The following is a 20263-nucleotide window of genomic DNA, read 5'->3' as shown; positions in this document are numbered from 1 at the left end:
TTACCAGAGAATTCGTCTCAAGCTGCCTCATCTTTCTACTGCATTTGACATAAACTTTGAGCTGTAACCATGCTCTTTAAACACAGCTTTCTGGGGATTCATCTGTTGCTCAAAGCAAGGCGCATCTGTATTGTCTCTTCCTTGGAATTCTGCCACTTTTATTCTTAATCTAGAATAGGAATGTCTTGTTCATCTTTCTCTCCCAAGAGCTGTGAAAAAGTACCTCTAGGTAATCACTGTTCCATAGGTATCTGCTGAAACTCAAAGGGAAAAGATAGTGTTGCTGTGAAGACAGCTCTGGGTCCTATAGCTCTTTCTCTGCTGGGTCCACAGCTGATCTGCTTTGGCAGGAGGCAGTTCCGTTTTGCAGGGCTTGTTTCTATTTGCTGTTATGTCTCTTGAGAACAAGATAAATCCTAGACTCAAAATACTACCTTCTGGGTTGCCCTGACTACTTCTCTTTGTTGCCTGAGGTCAGTTGGAGGCTGTGCTTCAGTTAATATTTCTAGTGTTTGTCTGGTCAGTGTATTGGTCTTTCTCCCGCCTCAGTTTAATGAACAGAAGCCCACTTCCTATAGCTGCCTTCGTAAATCTCTGCCATGGAGAGGGGGTGCAGCCAGCGACAGATCTTCATATTATGCTGGAATTCACTGCCGTCAGTCTGTCCATCCAAGGAAATCCACTCGACCAACCAGGCTCTGTCTCAGTGACTCCGTGTGACTCTGGCTACCCCAGTCCTCTGTATCATTTCATCCAGTTACTACATAAGCTGGGTTCCCAAGAGTGGTGGGAGGGGCTTAGGCTTTATGAGTCATGGATTCCTTTGAGAATCTGATAAAAGTTATACATCTGCTCCTCAGAAAAATACACAAATTCACACTCATGGAAAATTTAGCATACAATTTTGAAAGGCTCACAGAACCATGCCAAGGCACCTGTAAACCGACAGGTTAACAATCTCTTCCTCAGATCATAGGCCTCTTTAGTCTCATTTGCTCCGAGTCATGCCATCAGAGTTCCTGTTCACACACACACACATAACAAAAAGTAACTGAGGGAAGATCCAGTCACTTTTCTGAAATCCTTACAAAAAGCCATAATGTCTGTGAAATCAGTTTCTCTCTTTCTCTTACAATCACGAGTGCACACATTTACACAATGTTCTGCCTTCGGGTCGCTTTGGCATGCCCATCTTTGCACAGGTGTAACCACATTCATGCAAATGCACACGGGAAGCCCATACACTAAACCCTTACCAAGCTTTTAAATTTTAGAACAAAAAGAAATCTTAGGTTTCACTCTCTTGTCTTTTATTTCTCCTTTCCCATCTCTGGCAAATTGGTCACAAATACTGAAATAACCAAAAAGAGGCTACAAAAGCTTCATAAAACCAGACTAACCTAATCAATCAGGTCAAGCTGCTTATTTCAGAGGGAGACTGAAAATCATGCAAATCTACATAGAGGAACATGCAAACATTGAGGATTTCTAAAGGCATTTTAAAAATTTCCTTTGTTGAGAACTAAGCAAAACTCTAAATAGTTCTTCCTTAAAGTGCCAGCACAGATAGTCTGTAATGCCTGTAGCCAAAGTGGACGTTTAATGATGGGACATTAGCTTTGACTTCGGTCTCATTGTATAGAGCATATACACTGTCATTAGAACTGAACACATCTGTACTGTAGGGATCAGTTTTGACTTTTGCTGCTCACCTGCTTGGGGCTGGGTTATACCTACATCTTCAATGCCTTTCCCACAGTACTCAGAGTAGAGGAACTTTGTTCCTCCCGTGGGCAGTGGTGACTAGAATGGCAGTTGCTCTAAACGTGGTGTCAGAGTGTTCAACTGGACTGTCTGAGGAGTGGTGCTGCCAACTGCATCCCTGTCCTAGCAGGCTCTCCAGTGGCGCCCTGAAAATGGCAGTAAAGCAATGACGCTGTGTTCCTAGTCTTAAGCCAGAGTATTTGGTTCAGTGGTTTTGATCAAGTTCCTGACTTTGCTGGGTCTTGGGTGACCTGCAATCAAAACAGGACTGCTATTTGCAAGGACTCTGAGAATCTTGATTAGGCAGTTTAAGAATTAAAAATATAACAAGACACTGCAATAGCAATATATTCTAGAGCAACACTGGAGAACTCAGGGGCAGAGTCCCCACTGAGACAAGGAAGCAACTACCTGACCTGCCGGGACAACTAACACAGAAATGAAGAAAACCAAGGTGACAACTGCCGATGAGCATATTTTTCTTAGATCTAGTTTTCTTATATATTTATGAAAAATATATCCTTGAATATACTCTAAGCCTGAAAAAAATTCCTACATATGCATTCTTAGTAATGATAAAGAGATGAATAATATCTTAATAAAATTCTTCATATTTCATAAATCTTTTAAAATAAGTTCTCCTTACACCCCTTCATGTCTCCCTCAGTTCTCTCCCCATTTCCAACTACAGCAGCAGCCAGTAGACAGAGATGATTTAAATCTCTCAAATGTCATTATGAAGACAGAATTAAGTCAACCTAAAATAGGTGAAAGAGAAAAAAAAGTAAATTTGGCTGTCAGTAAATTGACTTCGGGCAATTTGGCTCTTTCCTTAGCACCAAGTTCTCCTTACTGTGAACCCAGTATGTAATTCAGTCTTGCTAACAGGATTTCTGTCTTGTTCCTGAGCCCCATACCTCACCTAATCCTTCAGGTCTAGTGAATGGATATCCCTCTTGCTAACTGAGTCTACGGCTCTGCCTTCTTGCTGGTGCAGTTTCTAGGGAGGAAGTCCTGCCTCCATAGCTACAATCCATCGGTCATTCAGGAATTTTATTGATCACCTACTATATGACTGTACTAACACCAGGGACATGGCAATGAACCAGACAAATAAAGCTTAGATCTATTTCTTGATGTTTATATCCTGTAGAAGAGAATAAATAATTAAAAAGTAGATCAATAAGAGATAATTTTAGACATCGATGAAAGCTAAAAGTTAAGTTAAATGGCTTGATTTATCAGAAAGAGATAAATGTCTCTCTGGGACTTTAGATTGGGTGGTCACAAAGGGGTCTTTGTCTAGGTGACATTTAAGCCATGATCTAGCTAACAGGGGGTCAGCCAGGTGAAGATCTAGGGAAGAACCTTCGAGGAAGCAGGAATAGTTAGTGCAAAGGCCCTCGTACAGCTGTGTTCTCAGAACAGAGTGAAGATTGCGACTGGAGTTAATGAGAAGGCAGCGAGTGACAGGAGTTGAGGTCAGAGAGAGAAGCAGAGGCCAGACCGGGTAGGGCCTTGTACACCATGATAAAGGGTCTGGATTTTATTCTAGATGCAATGGAAAACCATCGGAGGGGTTTAACATGGAAGCGATGTGATCGAATTTGTTTTTAAAGGAAGACTTTGGCTGCAGGAGGATGAGGAATGAACTATAGCGGCCAAGAGTGGGGGAGATACAGGGGCGTAATGTGGAAGTACTTGTGAAGATAGTTGAGTGGGTGGATTTGTGATATATTTTGGAGGGAAATGACAGGATTGCTGATGGATTGGATGCGGGAGATGAGGGAAAAGAGGAAACAGGTTGACTTACAGATCATGATCTTGAGCCCCTCGGTGGACAGGATGTGGTTTCCTGAAATGAGGGCAGGTTTTGTTGGGGGGGGGGGGGTAAGCATTGTCTTTGAGATACCCTTGAGCTTCTTACTGGTGCCTTCTAATCCCCATTCCCCCCACCACGGTGATCACTTACTATCTGGCAGCTTCAAACAGTATCTGACTTTAGGCTTCTGGTTCCTTTGCTGGGCGCTGTGTGTGTATCCCACACTCCATTCTCTCATCACTCGAGATGTCTGCTGTTGCCAGGCTGCCAAGCTTTGTTGGTTACCGTGACTCTAGGTCACCGTCTTCTCTATGCCCCAACCATGCACAAATGGTTAAGTGTGTTTCCCCAATTGGTAGAGGCATCTGAGTGCAGGTTCCAGGCCTTGGCCTCCTTGTTTGTAAAGTGAATTGGATTAATTTTGAAAGTGGGGTGCCTAGACCAGCAGCATCAACATTACCTGGGAATTTGTAAGACACGCAAAGTTTCAAGCCCCACCCATACTCATAGAATCAGAACCTCGCAGGGTGGGGCCCAGAAGTCTGTTTCAACAAGCCCTGCGGGTGAATCTCAAAACTCAGGTCAAGGTTTGAGAGCCACTGAAGTAGGAGCTCTTTAAGCTCCCTTCCAGTGCTGACGTTCTATGAATCCATTATCCTTCCATCTGACCTATATGACTTAAATGATGTTTTAAATTCTGTAATCATGTCTCAAGGTTATGCACAGTTCAGACATGTGAAAGCAAATCCTGAGACAACACATTGCTCATTGATTATTTATGTAGTTTCCCCAAACATTTATTTAAATTCATCATCCTCCAGCCGTAATACTTCTAAAGAAACTTTAATTTAAAAAAATCACCCTGAGATTTATCACAGTGGAGTTGTACATCATTTTAGTGAATGGTTGAAAACTGCTGAACAGGTGTAATAATGCCTTTGGGATTAAATAATTGTAACAGAATTACATCTTCATAACGATAGCAAGGGGAGGTGGCACCTCTCATTGCTCTGTCACAGTTGATTTTAGAAGGGCCATAAGAATTGGATCTAGTCGAAACCACTATTTACCACCTACTGTTTGGGATGCTGAAAAATCTTTTACTTCAAAATTATTTTTTAAATAATATTTTATTTTATTTATTTATTTTTTTAAAAATGTATCTTTATTGATCTCAGGGAGAGGAAAGGAGAGTGAGAGGGAGAGAGAGACAGAAACATCAATGATGAGAGAGTCATTGATCGAGCCCACAACCCGGGCATGTGCCCTGACCGGGAATCAAACCCTGATCGCCTGGATCCTAGGTCGATGCTCAACCACAGAGCCACGCCCGGCAGGGCTACAATCTTTTTAAAATATTATTTAAGCCCGGCCGGGCGTGGCTCAGCGGTTGAGCATCGACCTAGGATCCAGGAGATCAGGGTTCAATTCCCGGTCAGGGCACATGCCCGGGTTGAGGGCTCGATCCCCAATGACTCTCTCATCATTGGTGTTTCTATCTCTCTCTCCCTCTCCTTTCCTCTCTCTGAAATCAATAAAGATATATTAAAAATAAAAATAAATAAAAAGATTGTAAATATCTTCCAGGTTAACTGAGAAAAATTCACTAAATGGCTGTACTTCCCTGCATGGGCTAAGGGTAAAAAAAATAGACAAGGGACTCATATTTAAAACAATGTGTGCAAAGAGCTGAATTTTAGTAAACAAATGTGTTTGGATTTCCCATTTTAGGCCCCTGTGTTCTTGGTGAATATAAAAATAGGTCCTGCCTTTCTAAATCATGAGTCCAACACCTGGAAAGACAGCTTAAAGGTAGATCTCAGGTGTCCTTATAGTTCATTCCTTTTGTCTTTAGAACAGTCAACTGGACCATTTAATTGTATGAATTTCTAAAAGAAATGTAACAAGATTTTAAGTGTGTGTTCTAGTTGATGCTTACACTGAAAGAAAATGAAATACTCACATATGCTATAGAATATAAGCCAAAGGGGTTTCGCAGTTAATTGAAGCCTCTGAGTAAAATGAAGATTACCTGTGTTTTATGTCTGCCACTGATGAGAAAACGAGAGATTGGTGTGATGCACTCATTGGTTTGCAAATCTAAAGGTGTGTAGAGAGTGTCACAAATCACCTTGATGTCCCTGAGAAGGAGATTTTACCTTTGAAGCTCCGATTAATAAAAAAGATATTTAGCTAGATAGCTCTTGGTTGCCGATGCATCTGTGTGTTCTGACACAGAGCAGCCCCTTCATTTCAGGGCTGGAATAACTTACACTCATGAAACCGGCTCAGGATTCATTGTCTTTAGATTAGTATATGTAAAGCATCTCAGTTGGAGGCAGTAAAGAATGGAAACAAATCACACTACACCTGGTTTGAAGATCTGTTCTCATTTGTAAGGGTTATATGAATTTGATATAGGAATATCAGATCATCTTTCCCTGAGCACAAAATCTGTTTATGGCTTATCCAGAAAAGGAGTGGCAGAGATACAGTTAGATGTATTCATCTCCTGCTACGTACCCCTCTGAGGTTAGCCTGGTCCCTGCCCAACTCTGCAGCTTCTTTCTTATCTGAGAGTGGGGAGGAATTGGGAAGGGGTGGTCCGGGTGATGGCAGCAGGAACAAAAGGACTTGAGCAAAAAGCCCAACCAGACCTCTCAAATCCACTTCTACTAGCATACACAGTCCTGAAGAACTGACTGAAAAGAATTCTGGGAACAACAAAACATCACACATCCTGCCTTGTCCTCAGTGAGGGAAACTGAAGGAGGAGCTCATCTGTCTTGGAAAGACAAAAATCAAAACAAAACCAGACAATTCCACTGCCCAGGCCCCAGAGTGACTTTCGACTTGTTCAAGATTGCAGAGTTGGTTGGGTGCAGAACCCATTTCCCAGTCCAACGACCTCCCTTGTACACCACCATTTCCCAAAGAACGTTGCTCAGAAAGCTTAGTTCCATAGGCACTTAGAGAAACCCGCGTCAAATTGGATTAGGAAGCAGATTGTTAAATCCGTTCTTTCATTTAAACAATGTCAAACAGGTATTTGGGGAGCGGGATCCTGAGTCTGCTTGCCCTTGTTGATTGTGAACGGGGCCTGGGACTTTGATAATAGGATGCAGTGTTCCCATACAGGGTTGAAGACAGAATCCTTTCCTGTTGCAGAGAAGGGAGGCTCTTTGGTGTCTAGTGAGTCACAGGACACCCTTTGGGCAGACCTGATCCTGCAGTGACTGCTCATTTGCTGGGAGACTTGGGAGAAGAACAATTTGTTCACAGTGTGATGGGGCACCCACAGGTGAGTCAGGCACTCAGACCTGCAGGGTGCTTATCTGCCAAAAGAGGCAGTTGGTCTAGAACAGTGGTTCTCAAGAAATGAGACAAAGGAAGTAGTATTGTAAACACTGGTGGCTGGACCAGAGTCTCCTCGAAGTGAGGCGGGGTCACCTATGGAAGACAAAGCTTTCCACCCCTTCAGGCCCCCCACTGGAGAATCATTGACTTAGAGGTCCCTCCCACCAGCTTTACTGTTATTGACCTAATAACATTGTACATGCAAATATTATGTAACCCAGCAGTTCCCCTTATAGGAATTTTTCTTTCTGACAAACTTGCATTTTTGGGTTTTTTTGTGTGTGTGTTTTTAATATATCTTTATTGATTTCAGAGAGAGGAAAGGAAAGGGAGAGAGAGAGAGAGAGACAGAAACATCAATGATGAGAGAGTCATTGATCGGCTGCCTAGCCCACGACCTGGGCATGTGCCCTGACCGGGAATCGAACCCCAATCGCCTGGATCCTAGGTCAAAGCTCAACCGCTGAGCCACGCCTGGCCGGGCCAAACTTGCATTTTTGAAACACACACACACACACACACACACACACACGAGTTATATTCACTGAAGCAATATTGTCACCAATAAGAGATCAGAAACAGCTAAATATTCATCAAAGAAATAGGTGTAGCCATTACAAAGAACAGGCATCTAATTAAATAAAAAAGTGAAGTGTGGACACTGGACATTAGGATAAAACTATATAACACACATCAGTGACACAAGAAATATTTATGTATATATAAGCGTTTGCTTGCCTGTGTACAGAATAGCTCTGGAAGGGTACTCAAGAAGCATAACAGTGTTTTCACCTGGTGTCTCGGGGCAGGGGTGTAATAAAAACTTACTCCACACTATGTATCCTGTTATACTATCTGAATTTTGTACCATATGCAAGCTAGCTGTTCCCAATTATTTTCTCCCCCTATACGCGTATGACAATCTTCAGATCGAGAAATGGAGCCTATTTGTCCCCTCTTTGAATCTGGTCTGGCCTTGTAAAGTGCTTTGGAAGTGTTTTTGTGGCAGGCCCACCCTTAGCCTCCAGGAGGACCAGCAGCTTCTGCTTCCTCCCTATTAGGAGCCAGCTCCCATGTAAGAAGTCCAGGTACTCCAAGAATTGCGAGGAAGCTAAGCTAGCCGCATGGAAAGGCCACCTGGGGAGAGAGGCCCAGCCAGCCCCAAGCTGTCCCAGCCGTCCCTGCGGGGGCACCCGGTGGGTGCGCGAAGCAGCCACCTCGGGCATCCCAGCCCAGCAGAGCCACCCAGCTGAGCCTGTCCCAGAACTGTGAAAAATCATAAATTTTATTGTTTTAAACCACTAACTTTTGCAGTGGTTTATTAAACAGAAGAGATGAAAATATAATTGCCTATTAAGCATAAATACATAAAACAATAAAAGTGTTTTTCTGCATAATTTTGTATAAATGCGATATACAAGAACAATTTAATGGGAAGCTAAGGAAGAGAGCCACAGGCGACTGAAGTGCGAGGCCAGAGGATATCACCCAGGAGGGGAAAGAGGGAAACTAGTGGTGGTAAAGGCAAACTCAGCCAGCGATCCAAACGCCTTGGGTTCTGGCTTCCTTAGGGCAGCACACCCCATCCCTCCTCCCTCTCTCCCTCCCCCCCCTTTCCCTCTCTCTCTCTTTCACACACACACACACACACACACACACACACACACACACACACACTACTTCATTCTTCTTGTAACTGGGGGGAGAGGAGGGAATATTAAGCAGGTTAATTGCTGCCATCATCACCCAGAGTCTGAAACTGAATCGAGTGTGTGTTCCAAGTTACACCACTGGATACCCTTTGGGAACTGATAATACAATAAAGAAAGAAACAAGACAAAAGAACCCAAGTAGCATAACCTCAATATTTCAAAATAATAGACAGGAGGAAGGAGAAATTAGTTTAATTTTAATGGAAAGAATGAATTCTAAAATATTTTAAAGGGCCGAAGTTATTACTTTTAAGTACAGTACATTTTACAAAGCTATAAATGGATATCTAATAAGTTAAATGAGGTAAGTTAATGAAAGAATTAAGAATCACAAGAGGCTTACGCTGTATAATTATGTATCATAAAACAGAATTGCATGACCCAGAAATTGAAGGTACATTGAAGTTTTAGTTTGAAAAAGCAACTAATTTCAGATTAATGCTTTGTACATAGTAGGCATTCAATAAATGCTTGGCACGGTAAAGTGAACCAACTAGTAAGGTCCATCCGCAATTAGTTGTCGCTCCCTCCTGACAAAGAATTATATCCAGTTCCCACTGTGTTGGCGGTAACTGCGCCCTCCCCCGCTCGAAATCCAGAGGCAGCCGAGAGTGAGAAGGTAACCTTGAACATGTCCTCGTTTATTTTTTTAAAGCAAATCATTTAAAAACATCACTAATATAACTAGCAATAGTAATAAATTACTTGCTGAATAGTGCAGTTAAGAACAGCTAATTTAAGACATTTTCTTCAGAAAATTCTAATTAAAGTGTGAGTAGGTTAACTGGGAAGGATTAATACAGAAAAGAGTAGAAACAACCAGAATAACATTATTTTCCAGGTTCAGCCTGAAGACCTTGAAGTGGTGGGGGGAGGGATAGGTACACCGAGTACTGGAGGCAAACCAAAGGTGAGTGCCTCTTGCCAGATCTTTCTGGGACAGACCCTAACACCCTGGTCTGGGTTACAAGCCCATCTCTGAACAGCAAGTCAGAACATTGAGGGGGAAGAAATTGTCCTCCTCAGTTACAATGTTAATTGGAATCTATCCAAAACATTACCTTGGGTAAGATCTGCTTTCTTAGTGCTTTTCATCAGGGGGGACTCAAGTGAATTTCTAAGATCATAACATATCTTAGTATCAAGATCAATACTGAATTAGCAGACATGGCTAAGGATAACTGGGGGGAAATAATTAACAAAATTAAGGAGGATTTGCACCACTGGGAACCATAAAAGTTATTTTATGGGTCCATGTAAATGTAATAAAATCTCTGTCTGTGCCACAATTTAATTTCACATCAAAAAGGTCCCCACAGATAGTCTGTAAGATTATTTTACTAAAATTGAGTATGTCTGTGCCTTCCTATCCTGAGTAAGAAAAAGCTGACTCTGCCCAGAAAGTTATGTTTCACACAGAGAACAATTGTAATAAGGCACTAATGGCAGCTACTCAAAGTAGGTAACATAATTAATTTTTATTAACATTAGCACTTCATAATTGGCAGAGGCAGAACATAATACAGCAAATGCATGCTTCCAAAAATAGCAATCCTTTTTTCAAATCAAAAAAATCAAACATTAACGACGGTGAAATACAAAGCAGATAATGTCTATTACACAGAAGTTCTTCGTATTACTGCTATATATTTTTAACAGCTTTATTGACACAGTTCACATATCCTACAATTCACCCATTTAAAGCACACAATTCAATGGTTTTTAGTATCTTCACAGAATCCTGCAACCATCACCACAATCAATTTAGGACATTTTCATCGCCCTAAAAAGAAAGTTTATGCCCATTACCAGCAGTCACTCCCCATACTCTTCCCTCCCCCCATGTCCCATTCCTAGGCAGCCACTAATCTATTCTCTGTCTCTATAGATTTGCCTCTTCTGGATGTTTCACATAAATGGAATCACACAATTTGTGGTCTTCTGTGACTGATTTCTTGCACTTAGCATAATGTACTTAAGTTCCATCTATATTGTAGCATGTATCAGTACTTCATTCATTTTTACTGTCAAATAATATTTCATTATATGAAAATATTATATTTTATTTATCTACCCCTCGGTTGATGGACATTTTGGTTGTTTTCACTTTTTGGCTACTAGGAATAATGCTGCTACGAACATTGATGTACATGTTTTTGTGTGGACAAGTTTTCGTGGTTTTTTGTTTCTTTTGGATATATACCTAGGAGTAGAATTCCTAGGTCATACGGCGACTTTATATTTGACATTTTGAGGAACTGCCAAACTGTTTTACAAAGTGGTTTGCACCATTTTACATTCATATTTGCATGACATATGTGTTCCAACTTTTACACATCCTCACCAACACTTGTTTTCATCTATTTTTTTATTATAGCCATTCTAGTAGGTGTGAAGCATTATCTCATTGTGGCTTTGACTAATGATGTTAAATGTCTTTTCATGTGCTTATTCGCCATTAATATATAGTCTTCGAAGAAATGCCTAATTCAGGTCCTTTGCTCATTTTTAAATTCGCTTACTTGTGTTTTTTATTATTGAGTTGTAAGAGTTCTTTATATATTCTGGATACAAGTTCCTTATCAGATATATGATTTGCAAATGCCCTTTTGTGGGTTGGCTTTTACTTTCTCTGATGGTATGATTTGAAGTATAAAGGTTTTTAGCTTTGATAAAGTCTAATTTACGTTTTCTGCTGTCATGTGTCCTTGTGATGTCCTCTCTCAGAAGGCTTTGCCTAACTCAAGGGCACAAAGATCTACTCCCAGGTTTTCTTCTAAGAGTTTCATAGTCTTAGCTCTTACATTTAGGTCTATGATCCATTTTGAGTTATTTTTTGTGTGTAGGGGAAGGAAGGGAACCACTTTACTCTTTTGTATGTGTATAACCTATAACTACATTTTAAATGATGTCTCTTACTCATTTTTTCTTGTGTTCTGAGAAATACATGTTGCTAATTACAAAAAGGAAAAATATAGTTTTTGGTTTCCCCTCTCATAATTTGTTCTTTGATCACCCTCATGTCCAGGTTGAGTAAATAAATACTTTGCCAGTAATGCCCAAATGCACTGGCTAAAACACCTGTGTGCACCGAGAGGTGAGAATTCAGCAGTCATCGAGGTGTTGGGGGTCATTACATTATACCCAAAAATGAATCTTGAAAGAGAATAATCATTTTTCTCCTGTAAAATTAACAAAGATTATAAAAGCTGATAATACTCAAAATGGGCAAGGCTACAGTAAAAAAAAAAAAAGAAGATAAAAGAAAAGAAAAAAGAAGGAAGGAAGGAAGAAAAGGAAGGAAGGAAGGAAGGAAGGAAGGAAGGAAGGAAGGAAGGAAGGAAGGAAGGAAGGAAGGGAGGGAGGGAGGGAGGGAGGGAGGGAGGGAGGGAGGGAGGGAGGGAGGGAGGGAGGGAAGGAGGGAAATTCTATATTGCCCTTAGGAGCACAAATTCAATGCTTTATGGAAAGCAATTTGCCATATTTATCAAAAGCCTCAAAAATGTTCACACCCTTTGATCCAATCATCCCTCTACTTAGTAGCATTCTACAGAAATAAACAGTTTGCTCACACAGGCATATTTGCAAAGCTATTTATCACAGTATTTTAAAAATTGAATTCTTTTCCTGGTTCTGAAATTTTTTTATTTCACAAAAACTTTTGAGCAGGTATTCTCACTGTATGTATATTTATTAATTCATAAATTATATGCATGAATTTAATGTGTTTTATTATAAAGCTCATATGCAATCAATTGAAGGACATGGGAAGATGAAATAAAAATACTTTTAAATAAATTTAAATTTATTTATTAATAATATAAAAACATTTTGCTTTCAATAAAATTATTATTAATTACCTTTTAGTCAGAACAATGTTATTTTAAGTCTAATTCAATGAGATAACTGTTGTGTTTTCTCTTAGCAAAGAGCTTTTTTTAGTTGTAGAAGTGTCAGTTCTGCCAGTTTTGGTTATTCACATGTGTATGTGTAATTAGTGTTACCTTGAATTTTGAGGTATATTTGCAAATTTTAAAACCTACTTCTCCATTTTAAGGGGTTAATTTAGTTAAAACTAAATAATATAATAATAAATATATCTAACTGGTGCACAAAGTACATAAAATACATGGCAATACGCTGGAAATCAACTAACCAGGAAGTTGACTAATCCCTCAGTTCCGTGCAACTCCCAACTCCCTCTTTCCTGAGGACTCCCTCCCACGTTTTCTTTCTTTGCTATTATCAGCTGAAATATGTACCAAGTGTTGTTGCTACTGTCAATCAATATATTAAATATAGGTATAAATCTATAGGGAATTTCCCTCTGTATCCCAGTGGGTTGGCTCTCCTACGGCCCTCCCAGAGAGAATGCCCCATTTTGGAGATAACTGTCATAAGGCTAAATGTTTAAAAACTTGGATTCTGAAGTTAGATCATGTTCCAGATCCTGAGTCTCACACTCACTGACCCTCAATCAGTTTCTTCATCTGTAAAGTGAGGATAGCAGAGTTATGTCCTCTGTAGGGTTATCGTAAGGATTAAATAAGATAATGTATAGAGTGCTTAGCACACTTAGTGCTTGATTAATGTTAGATAATTAGTATTACTTCAATTTTTCTACAAAGATCATTTATTATTTTCAGATTCAGGAAAGAAAAGCAAAACCCTTAAAAGAAAAAAAAGCTTGACTCAAAGTTACTTAAAGGCGAGGGCTGTGATCTGTCTTGCTCTTTTCTCTATACCTACCTGCCTAGCCCAATGCCTGACCCATAGTTGTGTCCACAATTTATTTGTTGAATGAAATGACGGCTGATAGAGGTGACATAGCTGCAGCAGTGATAGTTCCTCCACTGTGTGTACTGGTGATTAGGAGACAGCATGGAGGGCTCATGAGAAAATGCACAGAATGCATTATTTAATCACAATGATACCAGGTCCCCTTGCACAACCCAGACATAGTTACATGGTTTGCCTTTGCCGTATATATTCCAGTAGCTTCCCCTCCCGATAAAAATGACAAAGCATTCAACTTTTGTCCTGCAATCCCATGAGCTAAAGGTGACCGAAGGATCTTGTTCTGAGTATATAGCTGCATGAGGATGGGAAGCTCTAATTACTAATTTACTTTAAAATTAGTGCAAAATCATAAACAAAAATGTAAATTATACCTTGAAACACAGTGATCCTTATTTTATATTTCCAAGTCATATGTTCAACTCCCGCATGCACAAGTGTTTTGCACAGAAAATTCTGTCCCTTGGCTACAACCCAACCCCAGCCAGATGTCTGACAGATCCATCCTATTGATCAAAAGGAAATTCCCTGTGTGGCTCCCTGCACAAATAGCTCTCAGGACTAGAAAAATAGCTTGAGCTGCATGTCCTGCTGCTGAGAGGCTACAAGTTTCCTTTTCATCTCTGAAGAACTGGATATTTCATCAAATAATGATTTCTTTAAACGTGAACCTAGCATATTTTATTCTGAGCTAGCCATGTTCGAATTTTTCAGAACTTGGGGTTGTGAGCCAGTCAATCATAAATAACATCAAATGCTTATTTGGGGGCTCCAGCACAATTTTAGTTGAAATAAAAGTTGCAATCCTTTATTTGAAAATAGATAATTTCATGCAATTTATTTTAAATTAAGTATTGTACAGTTTAGAATAATTCCCGATGGAATCATTGTACCCAGCAGTGTTCCAGTTTATGTGGCTATAGGTTCTAGAAGTTAGTTCTTCGTTCAGCATAATTTTTCTTTAGACTCAGTATTTAGACCCCAGAGAGCTGCTATTGATTTGGATGGGGTACACATATTATAAATAGAGAAGGAAGTGAGGAGTAACTTCGGGTGCAGGGAGGCTCCCACTCTCTCCCTCACCAAACTGCCCCGCCGGTGTGCCGTGTGCGGTGCGCAGTGTGGCGTCCGCAGGCTTCTGCAGCTTTGTAGAAAGAGGAGGTAGTAGGGATACCTCCAGGGCCGGGAGAGTGAGCAGCAGTTCAGATGGGCTTACCCCTCGCCCTGCTTTTATCCACCCTGAGGAACACACCTGAGTGATCGTGCTCCTGGCCACTTGGGAGAGCCTAGGTTTTCTTTGCTCTCCTAGAAGTTCCTGTTACAAAGCACCCTGCAGTCAGCAACGAGTTTATGATCGTGGCCTCCGCACCCAGGCCGTCTCGGCCAGCGTGGACAATGAGAGCAGGACCAGGAATCGAACTTGTTCTCTTAAATCCATACATTATGATCTAGCTTGGTCCAGTGGAAGAAGGAAGCTTGAAGGGATCATCAGAAGCAGGATTCTACTTCTAGCTTTGTTACCAATTAGCTGTGACCTGGAGCAAATCAACTTGAGTTCTCTGTGACTCAGTTTCTTCATTTTTAAATGGGAGTAAAGAAACCTGTTTGAACTCAGTTTGTTGTGATAATCAGATGAGATTATATATATGAAAATTCCCTTAAAATATTTAAAGCAATAAAAAAAATGGCAGGTTTAAAAACACTATTCATTTTTGTATAAAGTGGGTGAAAAGGTTATAAAATAAAAATAAAGCAGATGAAAGGCTGAAATAATACTAACTAGAAATTGCATTAGAAAATATTAGGCATCATTTTTTATTGTTCTTTCAAATATTATAGCAAAGGAAAACCTATATAATAACAAGGCCTGCCTGTTACTCAGGCTCTCAGGTAAAAACGTACAAGATCTATAAACAAGCATCGATCTGAGGTAAAGGTTTAAGAAAACTGTTGAGTTTCAACAAATAAGCAACAGGCCCAATCTGACAGTGAGGTTTCTTGCCTGACCTGAGTTGAGGTAACCTGAGTCTTGAGTTAGAAGACCTGGGCTGAGCACAGCTCTGCCACTTCTGTGATAGCTCGCATGCCATGACCAGGTCAAAAAAGCCTAGAAGGGCCTGGTGCCAGCTCACACCCACAGTGCCATGTAAACATTAACACACGTGTCCAAGGCCGAGATCGGGTCTGGGCCTCGAAATCCTTGCTGTGCTGGCACTGCAGCAGCCTCCTCCTAACTGTGCTTGAATTACGGAAACAAGGAGTTTTCAATTTATGTCCACTCTGGGCTTTTAAGAGCAGGCCAGTCAAGGCTTTTTCAGACAGAAACCTTGCAACATCCCGCAACTGGCTAGATATTCATTCATGGCAAAGAACCTTAACCATGTCCAAAACTGGGGTTCCCACTTGATGTCTGATGCCCTAAGGGATTGCCCAATGTAAGCCAGTTAGCCGGGAGGGGAGAAGAGGGACTGGGAGGAGCAGGAGGAGGGGAAGGGGGGCCAGCTTACTTGCCTTTGACCTCTGCCTTGTGGGGCTGTTTTCCCTACGTAGGTGCTCACTTATGCCTGCTTTAGCTTCTCGTCTGCTATACTGGCATCTTAGTAACTTAAAGCGCCCTGGGAATATATTCCTAAAAATGGAATAGCTGAGTTAAAGAGGAGGTGCATTTTGGGCTTCTGCTACGCATTGCCAAATTGGCCTCAGGTACGCTTATGTCATTTTACACACCAAAGGTTAAGAAGGGGTCGCATTTGCCAGTGCTCCCTAAAATCTTCGCTAGTTTATTAGTTGAAAAAGGGCTTCTATTTGTTGCTGGAATTTTCAGTTTTTAAATTACAAACTAACCAATCATTTCAAGAAGATTTTAATAGAGCTGCTCTATTCTGTCCTCTGTTCCATTAAAAGGCACTTTGGAGGTTAATAAGGAAGTGCTTGCCCTCATATATTAGGGGAGCTAAATATATTCTCAACATCCCTGAACCAGGGGATGATCCAGGACCTGCAAAAATATGTGAATCTGGGTGTAGGAGGACAGGTCAGTGGTCCATGTAAACACTGGCAGGCAGGGAGGACTTCATGGAGGAGGCCATCGGTACTGGGTCTGCAAGATGGGCGGGCTTGAGTAGGTGAAAAAGATGTGGCGGGACATTGCAGGTGGGAGTTTGGGCAGTAGCAGGGAGCAAAACCTTGAGTTAGAAATGAGCAAGGCATGTGTGTTCGTTCAGGTTCTCCAAGGAGCAGACACCACAATGGGATTGAACGTGCATGGATTTGATCGCAGAAGGTGCCTGTGAGAACACAGGAAGGGGCAGGAGAAGGCCCAGAGAACCACCAGGCTGTGATGCATGTCTGGCCCTGAGTGAAGGAGACGGGAGGAAGGTTGAGTGCAAGCACCCTGGACTTCCCTGCAGTGTCGATAGGCTTGGGAAAGGCCTGAGGGAGTGCTTGAGCCAAAGCGAGCCCTCAGAGGAGCCCCACGTCTCTCAGGAGTGGGCCGCCCGGTATCTCTGCCGCGCTTGGCCCTTGGCTGGGAGCAGCCTGCGAGAAGCGGGGAAGCACGGCCTCAGTGCAGACGTGATGATGGGCTCAGAGCACAGCATTAGGAACTGGGGCTAATTACCTCCCTGCCCCTGGAGGTCTGTGAGGTGCATTCTCACGGTCACTCCAGCACTGCAGGGGAGTGTGAGGCAGAGGACTGGCCTGACCAGGCAGGGTGCATTTGCCCAGAGGTGGGAGAGGGTTTCTACCTTCTCCTTCTGAGAAATTTTTTGATGGTAGACAGAGAGCAGGGTGGTGATGGAAGCCTTGGGAGTGCATCGTCCCTCCTCATGCACCCAGGAGCTGGATATGGACGGTCAGGTCAATGAAGAGTGTATTGTGTGTGGTGGGTGGGCCGTGGGTGTCGCTTCTCCTTCCTGGGTGCTATCCTGTACTGCTGAGGCTAGGAAGCCAAACACTATATTTTCTAGACTCTTTTGTAGCTATCCTGTATGCAGATTAAGTTCTGTCTGGTAGACGCACTATTGGAAGATGCGAAGGACGGAAATGAGGCACAGGCCATCCCCCTGCTGGGTTTTTGCTGTTTTTGCATTCCAGAGTGTTCCATCTCCCACTCCAAGGTTGGGCCGCTTTAAGAGTTGTGGGGGTGGCAGCTTCCTGACCTCTGAAGCACAGCTACCGTGTGTGTTCTGGTCGTTCATGTGCTGGTTTCCCTGCTCCCGTGCTCCTGGCCGTGGCCAAGGAGGCTCCCCCTGGGGAGCTAGTTCAGCAGTCCTCTTTTGGGAGTCATTTCTGGAGGCCCAGCCTGATACCTGTTTTCTAGCCTCTAATAACTTTTGTTTTGTTTTGCAATAAACTTTATTTTTTAGAGCACTTTTAGGTTCACAGGAAGATTGTGGGGAAAATTCAGATAGTTCCCATAAATCTCCCACCCGCCCACCACCCATGCACAGTCTCCCCTCCTATCAACATCCCAGCCCCAAAGTGGCACATTCGTTACAATCAATAATCCTATTATTGTTACATTATTGTGACATATTATTGTCACCCAGAGCCTATGCTTTACGTTAGGGTTCATTCTTGGTGTACATTCTATGTGTTTTGACAAATATATAATGATATTTTCCACCATGATAATATCAGAGTACTTTCATTCTCCTAAAAAATCCTTTGTGTTCCACTTATTCATCCTTCCCTCCCCCCAACCCCTGCAACTCCTGATTTTTTACTGTCTCCATAGATTTTCCTTTCCCGGATGGAGTTGGAGCCATGCAGTGTGTGTAGTCTTTGCAGATGGACTTCTTTCACTTAGTAATATCAATTTAAGTTTCCTTCATGTCTTGGTGGCTCACTTCTTTTTAGTGCTGAATAATTGTCTGTTGTATGGATGTACCACAGTCTATCCATTCACCTACTGAAGGACATGTTCGTTGCTTCCAATGATTTTGTAAGCGTTCAATTCCCAGCATCAAATACTTTGATGCTTAAATAGCTACAGGAGTGTTCATTTCCTGAACCTTTCCCTGACTAATACAAAGGCGAAGGTATCAAGATTCCGCTGGCCTGGGGTAGAAGTCACAACAGAATGGGGTCCAACTGAAAAACAGGTTTACCTGACCATTGCTTTTCTTTTTTTTTTTTTTTTTGTTAATCCTTACCCAAGGATATTTTTTCCATTGACTTTTTAGAGATAGTGGGAGGGAGGGAGAGAGAAAGAGAGAGAGATCTATGTGAGAGAGACATATCGATTGGTTGCCTTCTGCATGGTCCCCAACCATGGGTTAGGGACTGAACCTGTAACCCCGGTATGTGTCCTTGACCAGGAATCAAACCCGTGACCCTTCAGTGCGTGGGCCAAGGCTCTAATCACTGAGCCACACCAGCCAGGGCTGGCCATTGCTTTTCTAATTTGTATCCTTCATCACATTAGTTGAACTCCTCAAACACCCCCACCTTGTTGTGTTCCCTATGATAGTGAAGAGATTACTGTCACAGACTAATCTCAAAAGAGAATTGAGGGGTCTAGGGTTCAGGCTTTCCCATGGGGGAACAAACAGAACTAGGCTCCCCTGCCTCTGTGTCTTTCCTCCTATGCACAGTTCTTCTCTCAGTTCCAAGAGCACACTAAGCTTTTTCTCATCTCATGGTCTTCCCACTCATCCTTCCTCTAGCTTACCACATATCTGGATCTTTTTCATTTTTCAGGTTTTAGATCAAGTGTTACCTCCTTGTGATGGAAAGAGACTTGACTTGGGGTGGTGAACACACAATACAGTGTACAGATGATGTGTTGTGGAATCGTGCACCTGAAACCTGTATAATTTTAACTAGTGTCACCCCAGTAAAGTCAATAAAAAGGAAAAAAATGTTACCTCTTTTATAACATAAACTCTCACTGTTGTTTTATAGGACATCTCCCTTTTTTGCAGAGTGGTGTATTAATTTAGGCCATAAGAATCTCAAGCTCTACTTTAGATCCAGCAAAAGCTTTGTCATATCCCAACAGTTAAATATGAGGGACAGCATAGACGGGAATTTATTTCCGTTACCTCATGTAACAAACCACCTCAGAACTTAGTGGCTTAAAACAATTTATTATCAACTCCAGGAATTCTAAGAGTTAACTGGTTTCAGCTGAGTGGTGTTCTGTTGGTCTTTCTGCAGTTTCTCATGCAGTTGCAGTCAGATGGTGGCCAGGCCTGGCACATCCAGAATAGCTTCACTCGCATGTCCAGTGCTTTGGCAGTGATGGCTGGAAGGCTGATTGGGTTGGACGCTGGGATGACCAGGCTTCCCTCTTCCATGTAGTCTCAAGGCCTCTCCCTGTCCACATAGCCTCTCCACATGGTGTCCCCTTGTAGCTTTTCCATCGGAGTAGCTAGACTTCTTACATGGTGGCCTAGGGCTCCCAAAAGGACAAAAACAGAAACTGCCAGGACTTCTTAAGGCATGTTGCTGGAGCTGGCACAACAGCACTTCTGCCACATAGTTTGATTAAAGCAAGTTATAGAGCCAGCTCAGATTCCATGTGGACAGGGACTGTACAAGGGGTGAACACAGGAGGCCTGATGCGTTAGGTCCACCTTTACAGACCAGCTACAGCAGTACTTAGACACTGTCAGTCAGTGGACTTTACCAACATCCATGAAACTAACGAGTAATAATGATGATCATTCATCATGATGATGATGAATGGGGAGAATTCTATCTGCTGTTTTAAAACTATTTTTCCTTCTTGGGGAATGAGATAGTTCATAGGAAACCATAGGCAGGTTCTCTAAGAAGTGGGAGCCAAATGACGACCTAAGGATTT

The sequence above is a fragment of the Miniopterus natalensis genome, chromosome 3 (genome assembly GCF_054644295.1).
Source record: "Miniopterus natalensis isolate mMinNat1 chromosome 3, mMinNat1.hap1, whole genome shotgun sequence".
NCBI lineage: Eukaryota > Metazoa > Chordata > Mammalia > Chiroptera > Miniopteridae > Miniopterus > Miniopterus natalensis.
This window is presented reverse-complemented; position numbering follows the sequence as displayed.